General features: G+C 32.6%; 1 non-coding gene across 1 annotated transcript; it reads left to right on the top strand.

Annotated features, from left to right (window-relative positions):
- Nucleotides 1–11,429: 11,429 nt before the first annotated feature.
- Nucleotides 11,430–11,501, top strand: Trnag-ucc (transfer RNA glycine (anticodon UCC)). Its single transcript has one exon. It is a non-coding gene; the product is annotated as a tRNA-Gly (tRNA).
- Nucleotides 11,502–12,039: the final 538 nt, after the last annotated feature.

Genomic DNA, 12,039 nt, shown 5'->3' with positions numbered 1-12,039 from the left:
TGTACGTTTGAAAAACTGCTTTACGTTCGTAGTCTCTAATAACATGTTTTGCTCTTTAGCTCCGGACTGAACATCGGACTTTTATCGTTAATAGAAACCCTTATACCTGCTGTTCTAGTTTGTTGATAAAATTATTACAAGCTTTATTTAATGCAGAAAAAATCTTTTTGGAACAACATGAAATATTAAGGGATGTGAAAAATCTTTTATCCCTTGAAAGGCAATTTATGTGAAATTTTAGCTTAAAAAATTAATTACAAAAAAAAAAAAAAAAACTAATAAGAAATTTAAAGAAAACAACCCCATGTTCAAATCCTTGGGGCTCGAAGTAATTTTGTACAAAATTTTAAGGCTAGGTGCTCTGAGGTATCCTGGACGTAGGCCCGCCACAGGCATCTTTTCACAATTTCTTTGACGTTACTTTTTTTTTTAATGTATCGAGATGCGAATTTAAAATTACCACTTTAAATGAAAACAATAAAACAGAAATGTTTTCAATTATTTATTTTAAGTATTTATATTATACTACTATGAAGAAATTTGTAAGGAAAATAACAGTATTCAACAATATGTCACAATAATGAGTGAAATAATTTTTACTCCAATGAAAAATTTAGTGGGCTATTTGTTTTTGTTTCTCACGTGAAATTAATTGAATATTGCTACTACACTTAGTATATAGATTTTGATCCGACAACTTACAAGCTCGAATTGAACAAATTGTATTATTTAAACATTACCTTGAAAATTTTATATGCAACACATTTTAAATTGTCGCAATCTGTATATTTAAATATTTATTATTACAAGAGCTAATTTTTATAAAGGACGCACGTTCCCCACCTCTGGTATTTAGTTATACATCTGAAAAACATTTTTTAGAAAAACAGATATCTAATCTGCTTCATATCAAAACTCTTTGTATTAACCTTTAAAAAAAATATAAAAAACACAAATCTTAAACATATTAATATTACATGTTTACACAGTGAGTTTCTTTCCAGGTTATTTCCATTTACAGTACAACCTTGTTTATCTGGACTAACTTGGACAGAAGGCAATTTGAATAAACGAAAATCCGGATAGTACGGATAATAAGCAGTAATTAATTCGCAAATAAGAAGACCTATCTTTTATTAGCAGGGAGAAACGATCTTTTGCAGCAAAATTACATAGAATTGTTACTCGGAAATACTTGGTCATTAATAGTTCAGCTGGCAGTGGTGTCAGACTGACACTCCAAATACGTCACGTAGTTCATTACATGACTATAATTTGTTGCACGACCTATATATAGCAGTTGTGTATTTAATCAAAATAGGGGAATATCTGGCACATTTATAGTTTCGTTCTTACTATCATTAATTTAGAATTATCATTTTAGTGATTATATTTTTAACTCTACAAATTTGATCCGGATAAGCCGGACGTCTGGATAAACGGGAGCCAAATAAATGAGGTTCTACTGTAAACATAAATATGCATCAAAAGTACCAAAGCAAAATTTGAGAGGTGTAAAAAATAGTTGATTTCTAACACATTAATTGAAGTAGATGATTTAAGCATATGTAAAAAATTGTGTGGGCGGCAAAAATATGTCGAAACTAAGTCTAAAATTTCTCATTTTAGCTGAATTTATCTCTAAAAACCTTAGTATTTTCTAAACAAAAATGGGCACCCTCTCGCACTTTAATTTGAATCTCCATTATTTTAGTGCGAGATTTTCCCCCCAAGAATGAGAAAAATTGTAAACTAAACTAGGCCAATGGAACAGTGTAACGATTTTCCCTTATGCCAATGGGGTAGACAAGCTCTTGTCATTGTAAATAATAGGAAGACATCATGTTGGCAGCTTTATGACGTTAAATTGTACAAAAATGACAGTTGAGTATTTCCGCTGTTTTGTACTTCTCATAGCTTTGCTCCTATATTCTTCCTCCGAGAGGGAGGTTCTTTAAATAAGATATAACAAGTACTAGTCACTCTAAGAAAATACTTACATGCTATTTACTGCGCCATCCTCGCTCTCTTTCGGTCCATCTTTACCACTCTTTATCCCATTAAACCATGCAAGCTTTCTGCCTGCGCCCGCACTGCGAGTTTTTTCTTTTATACTGCAAATAAATTGTTCTTTTTTTTTCTTTTTTTTTTACAAAAACTAATTTGAGCATTTACTTTGTCAGTTTAGCGCCCCTAAAATCTGGCGCCCGGGGCACAAGCCCCGTCTGCCCCCCTCTAGTTACGTCCCTGTGTGTGTCTGTGGAAGTCGGACTTCACACCAACTTACGGTAATGTTAGAAAAGTGAAGCAGCGCACCCCAAATTGCCAGCTTACACGTGACAACAACAACAACAAAAAGTATTTTATTTCTTAGCAAATAGATAATGACAACAGATAAACCCTTTAAATCATCGAGCTTTCTTTAATTGTGTGGCATCCAGGGACGCCGAGAAACAAGACGAGCTCCTTGTCAGTTTCGTCACCGGGCCCCTTATCCCCATAAAACTTATAAAATGTATACTACTGCGACTCCGAGCCCCTCCCCCCTCCCCCCGCCCCTGAGGGTCGGCAGGTTCGTATTTTCTGACTAAGAGGCACTTTCAACCCTAAAAGAATCAAATCGAATTTGATCAATTATATCTACCAATACCAAAGTCCGAAATTTCCTTTGCCCCACCTAGAAGGAAATTTCTCGCTACGCAATCAGTAGATAAAATTCGATCGAATGGAGCAAAATCGAGTTGAATAAGCTCTAAGCTGACATGGCCTATCGCCGCCACTGATGCCAGCATTCAAATTGCTATCGATCCCGTGAAAGACTCAGAAGTTTATTTAAAATGTACTGAAAAAAAAAATTCATCGCAGTTCTACATAAGTCCAAATGAATTCTATCATATGCAGAAAAATTCTTTCTTTCGATTGGTACAACTATTTTAAATGTGCTTGAGAAAGTTTGCTACCGAAACAGCAAAAGAATGCTAATTGGATTTTTAATAAAGATCTACAGCATTTAAACAAAGACCAGGCTTAGCCAAGAACACTCTCGATTCAAGTTACCTTTTGAACGAAAAATAATTATCAAAATCGGTTCTTATGTTTAAGAGCTACGATGCCACAGACTGACACACATCTACACAGACACGTCAAACTTATTACCGCCTTCTTTCTTGCGTTAGGGGCTGAAAATTTTTCTTTGTAAAGTGAAATATATTTAAAAATTCGTAGAAAGGACGTAATTTTAAAGAATTATTTTGGTCGTTTTAAAAATTTATATTCTTAATTATTCCATCTGATGCAGGGAAAAAAATGTTTTTGCTTTTGGCAACGTAAAAGCAACTGTTCTCCAGATCGAAATATCATTAGAAGAGATCATTCTATTTGCTTATTCTTGCAGTAAGATTAATAATGCTCAACCAACGTGTAGACTTTTTCTTTTTGTATAAGACATCTACTCTTGCTCTCGTTGCGTCCACTCTTTGTTTCTTTTCTTCTTTTCTTTCGGGAGGAAATAAAGGAAATCATTTATTTATTTATTTTTCTCTTTTTTTTTTTGTAACAAACATCTTTGGCAGTAGTATTCCTTTTCCAGTTCCAGCGGAATGTTATTTTAGTTTTAGAAGAAGCTTTTTTGGTTCTTGCCATTTTTCACCGATGTAACATTCTGTCTTAAAAAATTGTGTGCTCTGCTTACTCAACATGTGAAGCAAAAATACATTTTACTTAGCATTGTTGTGTAAATTTGGTCATAAAATTTATTTTTATGGAATTTAAAATTTCTTCAAAACTTTTGTCTTCATTTTCAAATGCGTGGAACAACATTCAATATTTTTTTCCTATTTCAGGGGTGCCCACCTAGGGGGAGGGGGGTGGGTCATCGTGCAGACTGCGCCGTTGAAATTTTTATGAGGGTGGTTTGAGGGATATGTTTATCATTTGAGAGTGGAGGCTAATTCGTTTTGGGGGATTTCATGTTTTTTATGGATTTAGGGGGGTGTGCCATTGATCATTAGGGGTGGGGGAGGGTAGGCTTTTTTTTTTGTAAGTTTAAATTCGTACAAAGCCATGTTTGTAATTTTTTTAACGAAATAAAGGAAGTACGCTTTTGAAAACAAATGTCAACGAACCAACATTTTCTTTTACAAATAAAAAAAACAGCGCTAGCTAAGCCTAACGTGGAGGTGACTCAAAGTTAACACACACAGAATTCTAAACCTAATCGAACCGTTCGTTTTCAATTTTAATGTCTTTTAAATGTAACTACAAACACAACACTAAACAAAAATGTAACAATACATAAAAGAAGGCACATTGCACAGACAAATTTCAAATAATACTTACCTTTTTTATGAATCCTTTAGAATAATTGAGGTAAGATAATTTAACGAGCAAGTACAAGATTTAAACGAAAACTCCCAGAATGCACTGCGATGTAAAGAAATCGGGACGAAATAATTTCGTGAAAAATTTGAGATTTCTGGTTTCGTCAAATATCACGTAATTCGGTGACGAAAGGATCGTCGAAAATTACGAAATAGAGCTCGAGGATTGCCGAATCGTCAAAAAAGCGTTTCATTTTTGACAGTGCACATTCGATACTCTTAACATAAAAATATTTGCTTACTTCCTGACTTATTTTACATTTAAATAGTTTAATCTTTCGTTTCAAAGTTTCGGTTTAATCGCATCCATTGACATTGATAGCCCTGAAGCCATGCTGAAAAAGCTCTATACTTAGGAATACAATGTCCTCAGATAAAAGAATGTGAAAACTTTCGTTTCCTGAGAAGCTTTAATCGGAAAGAGTGATTAAAGTTGATGAAAACATTACTTCAAGCATATATACGAGCGTCTAAAATATTTTGATGTTTAATTTCTTTACCATTTGAGTCCGACCAAGAGCTATCGTTCTTCTCTTGTGCTGAGTCAAAAATGCATAGAAGTGAGATCACGCTACCGTTTGTTGCTATGATTTTCACACTACATTGACTACAATTATTTACTTCGAGCTTTATTGTCGAAAATAGGAAAGAATGGCTAGCAATCCAAGAATACCACAGGAAGTATGAAAAATTAATTGATGTAGAAAATTTTCGACGGTGAAAATTTGGCAGTGTGAGGTTTACACATTTAAAAAAAAAAAAATAACGAAATTTAACCATGCAACTTAATTTGCGCTATATGTAAATAAGGAATTTATGAAATTTGTGCAGAAAATGTAAAGGCTTCTTGTAGCAAGTGAGCTTAAAAATATGTTTTGTTAAAAATTACATATTGTGTAAAAATTAGAGTAAATGCGTACATTGAAAATAGACGCTGCTATTATTTTCCAATGTACGCATTTTACTCTGTCCTTATAGCATATTTACAAGAAAATTCTTCAGCAATCAAACGATTAATGTACGCAGTATATCTTTATCAAACAGCTAAGCTCGTAGTCCTTTTCAAGGAGACTTAAGCCTAGAGATCTTTCTCATTTTAAGGTAAGAAAAAAAGTTAGTTTAGTTAATCTGTGAGTTCCCTGAAAGGTATTTGAAAGATCATTCTTTAATTGACTTCTGATTTAGTGATTAGAGATAAATGTACCCTAATGTCAAAAAAATTTCAGCCGAACTTTGAGCATCTTTGTTCCGCAAATATTTTATTCTCAAAATTTTTTCAAAGTTGATTGAAGTGTGGTGTAAATTTTTGGTGAATTTGTTTTGTATTCATTTTTTAGCGATCATTTTAGTTCGTTAATATTTGTAATTCTATATTTTGCAATTTTTTTTTGCTTGTTACTTATTGCCTAGTACTCAAGGGGTTCGCCAACTTCTTTCGGAGTTTTCGAAGGGGTTCGCAAGGGGGAAAAGGTTGTTAACCGCTGCTATACGTAAACTTCATTTGAAAAATAACAATGAAAAAGAGCATTGGGGAAAAGCATTGCTGATCAAATCAAACAAGTAAAGTACCTTCACTATATTGGGTGCGGAGACAGTTCCCACAATTTTATTAGATATTTCAATAGGCTGTAACTAACACATAATTCAACAAATCAACAAGTTAAAGCAATAAAAACTCTTTATTGAAACAATAATAATAACGTTAAACAAAAAAATTATAACAATTGTTCAAAATTGGCTCCTTGGGCTTCAATACATTTACGGAGCCGCAGTCTGAAATTGCCGACAATGCTCGCGCACGCATCCACCGTTCTCATTCCAGGCATTTTGCAGTGGTTGAACGACCACTCCGTGGACGGTCGGCAATCTCGACAGTCTCCTTGTAGCGTTTCACAGCGTCATAGACTGTTTTCTTGAATCCAGTCGTTCGAATAATATCGGCTGTTTTCATTCCCTTCTTGTGTGATTCAACGACAGTAACACGCACATTTTCACGATTCATAGCTCACAACTCAATGAACTAACAAAGAACAAATGATTAAATCTCAAATACTTTTAATGCCAATAAACAATATGTGCCAAATAAATCGCCAACATACAATTAATTTTAACGCCAAAAAAAAAAAAAAACAGTTTTAAACAAAATAGTGGGAACTTTCTCCGCACCCTGTAGGTAAGTAAATTTTTAACTATTAACTCTAAATGATTTATATAAATATAAAAATCTAAGAAAAAATTCAGCCCAATTGTCCCACACGTGACTGTAGAATCACCCTTAGATGCCCACGAATTCATATTCCCTACACACATGCACTTTCATTTATTTTATTGCTCATTCATATCTCTGCCAGAAGTGACTACCTTATTAAAGTCACGCAAACAAGAAGTTTATTTGCCTGTTAACGCAACAGCCCTGACAACTACCTCGCGTGCTTCCTTTGAAGCCTGTTTCAACTTCTCATGATATCATCAATTTTTCAGTGCCTAGATGATGTATCGCTTGCCACTATTCATGTTTACGCATATTGCAAAGAGGTTCAAGAATAACATATGTAATAGCACAATGCGGGGCTATGAATGAAAGACTTCTAGCACCATCAAAATGGATTTTATAACAAGTGAAACTTGTTATCTTACTTAGGGCTATGTTATAGCTAGAGAGCTTTTTAAACCTCTGGATTTCCTAGACAAAGTAATTTAAGAGTGATAGTAAAACAGGTCGGACTTTGAGCAACTTTTCTTTTGTCCACAAGTAATATCATGTAATGTGTAGACAAATGAGAGTGAAAAAAAAAAAATAAAGAAATAAATGCGGTGAAAATTTAAAGTAACAATTTCTACTGAACACGTATTAACAATGATATGCACCATCAAAATGGATTATATGAAAAGTGAAACTTGTTATCATTCTTAGGGCTATACTATGGCTAGAGCGCTTTTTAAACTTCTCGATTTCGTAAACAAAGTAATTTAAGAGTAACAATAGAACAGGTCGAAATTTGAGCACTTTTTCTTATGCCCACACGTAATATCATGTAATTTGTGGACATATCAGAGTGAAAAAAATAAACAGTGTGAAAATTTAAAGTGACAATTTCTATTAGAAGATATACCAACAATGATATGCTCCTTTTTCTTGTACGCCAAGTTCATTGTGTTCTTTAACAGTTTTACTAAGACAATTTCTGAGTTTTTGAAAATACAAATTGAACCTGTTAACTACAAATTGCAAAGGGTCAGTCCTACTGAACACTTTCGATTTTCAATCTTTGCGTTCCTCGTACTTCATGTGTCTGTTTATCATGTTTTTCATTGCAATGTATACACTCGACTAAAATAAGTTTACTCTGAGAAATTGTTCTCAGTGCAACTACATTTAGTTGTTTGAAGTTAAAAAAAATTCACAATGTTTAAAATGAAGGATCTGGAGCTGTCTTTGAACAGGTTCTCTGCTTCACAAGCATCAAGAATGTAATCCAATTAAATAGTGCAATATATTTCTAAAAAGTGAACTACTTGGTAAAATAAAAACGCATTAAAGATTTTTTTACTTACAATTTAACGGACAATGGTTCATTAGTAATCAAGTGTCTTGAACTCCGAATTTGTAATTGAATTTGTCTATATTACAAATGGTAAAAATGTAACATATGGCTAAAAACGAATTATATTTGCAGTTAAATTCTTAAAAAGTACTACGAAAGCACAAAACACTGTTATATTTGAATCTTTCCGTGTAACCTTAAGGAAGAATACCATTTAAGCCATTAGAGATGAAACTTTAAAAAAAGTTCAAAAAACTAAAACCCAACTACAGCGGAAAAAAAGGTAAGAAATAAAAAAAGGTAAGGCGTTGATTAAAAAAAAAAAAAAAAAAAGAGAATTGTAGTTGACAATGCACGACAACGGCATTTGAATTGAATTATAACGTTATTAATGTGACAGTGACAGACACTCAACAAATATGAATATCTACGAATATCTAACATATCAAACGGCTTATTTTACTCAATAAACGGTAATATCAAACAACACCCACCTTGTTTCTTGCGTTTTAGTATTTTTTACCGTTATCGGGTTACACAGTTTTTTGAACTTTTTTAATTTTAACATTTTCCGTTTTAACCTCTGATAAACAACAAAATGATAGTGTGAGTAATATACACTTAACAAGCAAGCATTTGAGTTTGATATACTAGAATTGTAAGTTTAATTTATTGATATTATATCAAACTGATGGAAAATTTTAATTGTGAAAGGTTGATCTTACTTAATAAGACTATAATAGTAATTAACATCAAACTTGTTTCTTGCTATTTGTTCCCTTAGTCCGGTTATTAATAAATTTATTTAAAATCCGCGCTAAAAAAAATTCGGTTGAAGTGCAGATTTACAAGGTAAAACCTGTTATTGTTGAAGTCGGTTAAAATGTATCCTGTGTTGCTTTGATTGTGATAACGAACGATTGACACTTTTCCTAAAAATCTGATAAATAGTTTAGGTGCTACGGCGGAACATACGTAAATACACAGGCTGATAAAATCAAAGGAGTCGTCTCCTGGTATTGTCGTCAGTTAAATCGCTGGCAATGTTACCCAGCCCATAATAACAAATCGATTGACACCTTATTCAAAAAATCGGTAAAATACAAACATACATAGACTGCTAAAAATCATTACTATTCCCTTTGGCTTCGCTGTAGTCGGGTAAAAAGAAGAAAAGAATAAATGAAGCAAATTGAGTTGCTTTCTGGCAAATTCAAATTTTCACAATCAAAGATCATGGTTAAGTTTTAAAACAGTTTTTTAATTTTGGTTGAATTTTTTTTTTTTTTTGCCTCAACAATTATTATGTTCGTTTTAGTTTCGATTTTCTCTTCCAGTTTTAAAACCGTAGCCTTACTTTTTATGACTCACTTTTGTTTATATTCATTCATTCTTACAGATAAAAAAAAATCAATCGTCAACGAGTTTAGGCAGGCTCCCCCCCTAACAGCATGGGCGCACCCCCATGAACATCGCGAAGACCCCCCCCCTCAAAGTGAAAAATACCCATCAATACACCCCTCTAAAAATTTCAATGGCGCAATCTGCGCTACGGACCCCCCCCCCCCCCCCAGTTGGCACCCTTGGTTTAGAATACCAACACAAATTTGAAAAAACAAAATGTTTTTTTAACCACTCTACTCCGTAAAAAGCTGGGAAGGAACTGTAAATTTCACAAATTAATTCACTTACTATGTTAAAAAGATCTGTGGATTTTTATAAAAGTATCACTTTTGTTCACTAAGATAAGAGCATTTATTTTAAAAATAACAATTTAATTTGCAAATTTTGGTCTCATAATTGGCTCAAAATTTTGTTGCGTCTGTGAGAGAGATAGCACTTTTTAACTTTCATAACTTCGCAGTAAGTTATGAAAACAACTCAGTTGGTTATCTTAAAAGTTCAAATACATATAGACTATCTAATGAGCTGTATTATAATGATTTTCAGGTAGGCATCCTTTTCTTGTGAATCATAGCGTAGCAACACAGCTAGATTGCAAATGTTACAAATTTGCGCACGCCCCTTACGATTCGTCGCCTATCCGAGAATCATCAAATACAGCTTTTTAAAGCAGCTTTAACTTTTTTAATTTTAAAGATATTTTGCATTTATTTTTTAATATATGGCTTATTTACTTGGTTACGAAATTACGAAGTTTCTAAATTGCTATCGTTCAAGAATCATTTATTCATTAAAAGCAAGTAGTTAAAAACTAGTTGTTTTAAATGTTTGTATTTTATCAAATTTTCAAAATTTTTTATCCCGAATTCCGATAGAATATTTATTTTGTATGCTGTCAAGTTTCTTTTTGAAAATTCGTTAGAGCTAAAAACTTGCGTATTAAATCGATTTTTTGAAAAACAAACAAACAACAACAACCGCAACAAAAAGCCTACAACTTCGTGAACATAAGTGACACTTTCATAAAAATCCATAGAATACTTTTTACATGGTAAGTAAACTAATTTTTATAGTTTTAGAGCTCATTCACTGTTTTTTACAGTGCCGAGTTTATGGCAGTTTTTGTTCCGATATAATATTTATCTTGTATGCTGTCAAGTTTTTTTTGAAAATTCGTTAGAGCTAAAAACCTGCGTATTAAATCGATATTTTGGAAAACAAACAAACAACAACAATAATAGCAACAAAAAGTCTATAACTTCGTGAACATAAGTGACACTTTTATAAAAATCCATAGAATAGTTTTTACATGGTAAGTAAACTAATTTATATAGTTTTAGGAGCTCATTCACTGTTTTTTACAGTGCCGAACGTTCAAAGAACCTTTTTTGTTTCTTAAGTGTTTTAATGGTTCCCAAGTGTTTATGTGATTGAATTTTTAATGGAAAGTGTGAGCTGCCGCATATTTTCCAACCAGCAGAAATTACACGATAATTAATCCAGCAATTCTCAAAAAAATTGGAAAAATTAAAATTTTTCAAAGTGGCTGGATATTTTTCGTTTCTTAGTTGCATTGCGTTACAACAATAATTGACATTTTACAAAAAGTGTTTTTAATTAAAAATATTCTTGGAGCATTTTTTCGGGGACGAGGGGGCGGGGTGAGTATTTAAGTTTTAAAGCTCTATTTTACCAGCCCTCGCAATTTGAACTAGCTCGGACGAGCATGACAACTACCTTTGATTTCAAAATCCGCTGAAGTAATTAATACTCTACTTAAAATAATTCAGAATGTATGAATTCACACTAATATTTCTAGTAGAAAAAAATTAATTAAAAAAAAAAAAAACGAATTGGTATAATTACAATGATTAACAGATTTATAATTTTTTCCAGTTTTAAGAAACTTATCATGAAAAATTATGTTGCGATTAGCAAATGATTTCTATAATAATGGTCACGCTCTGCATATTTCTTTCCGCGTAAATTCACTCTTTCGTAGCTCCCTGAGGACGTTTCGAACATCTTTACCTTGGGGAAAAGAGCATCTTTTGACCTATATTACCGCTTCAAGTTTGTTTCGGTTTCATTAACTCCCGAAGCGTCGGTGGTATAACGGTTAGCATAGCTGCCTTCCAAGCAGTTGACCCGGGTTCGACTCCCGGCCGACGCAGTGTTTTTTTTAGTCTTTTGTTTCTATTCTAAATGTATTTCTGTATTTTTTGAGCAAATAAAGTAAAGAATAAATTATTTAATTTGCATTTTTTAAGTGCTCATAAAACCCATCTCGGCAGAAAAGTTGGTGATCTATTTTTAATTGATATTTTCAGGAAAAAAAAGTGTACAAAAGAATAGAGAAAGGAAAACTTAAAAAAAAAAAAAAAAATGTAAATTTACTATAGCTCTTAATAAAACTGAAATTGTTTAATGAGTTTCAAAAATAATAACTTTTTGTTGAAAATTTGTCTATATAAATAGTGATCAGTCACTTCTGTTAACTGTCACTCCTCATTGTTTCGTAAATTTCCATTCTTGTAATCATTTTTAAATGAAATAATGGTTTAAAGAACTAAAAAAACACGCTTTAGTAGCAAAATGAACTAAAAAGTTAAAAATAATCTTTGGATGACAAGTATATAAAGTAATTGACCAAACACCTAATTTTACTGTAACAGAAAAAAAGCATGGGGAGGGGGGGCTTCTTATCAGTT

Source organism: Uloborus diversus, chromosome 7 (genome assembly GCF_026930045.1).
Source record: "Uloborus diversus isolate 005 chromosome 7, Udiv.v.3.1, whole genome shotgun sequence".
Lineage (NCBI taxonomy): Eukaryota > Metazoa > Arthropoda > Arachnida > Araneae > Uloboridae > Uloborus > Uloborus diversus.
This window is presented reverse-complemented; position numbering and strand designations above follow the sequence as displayed.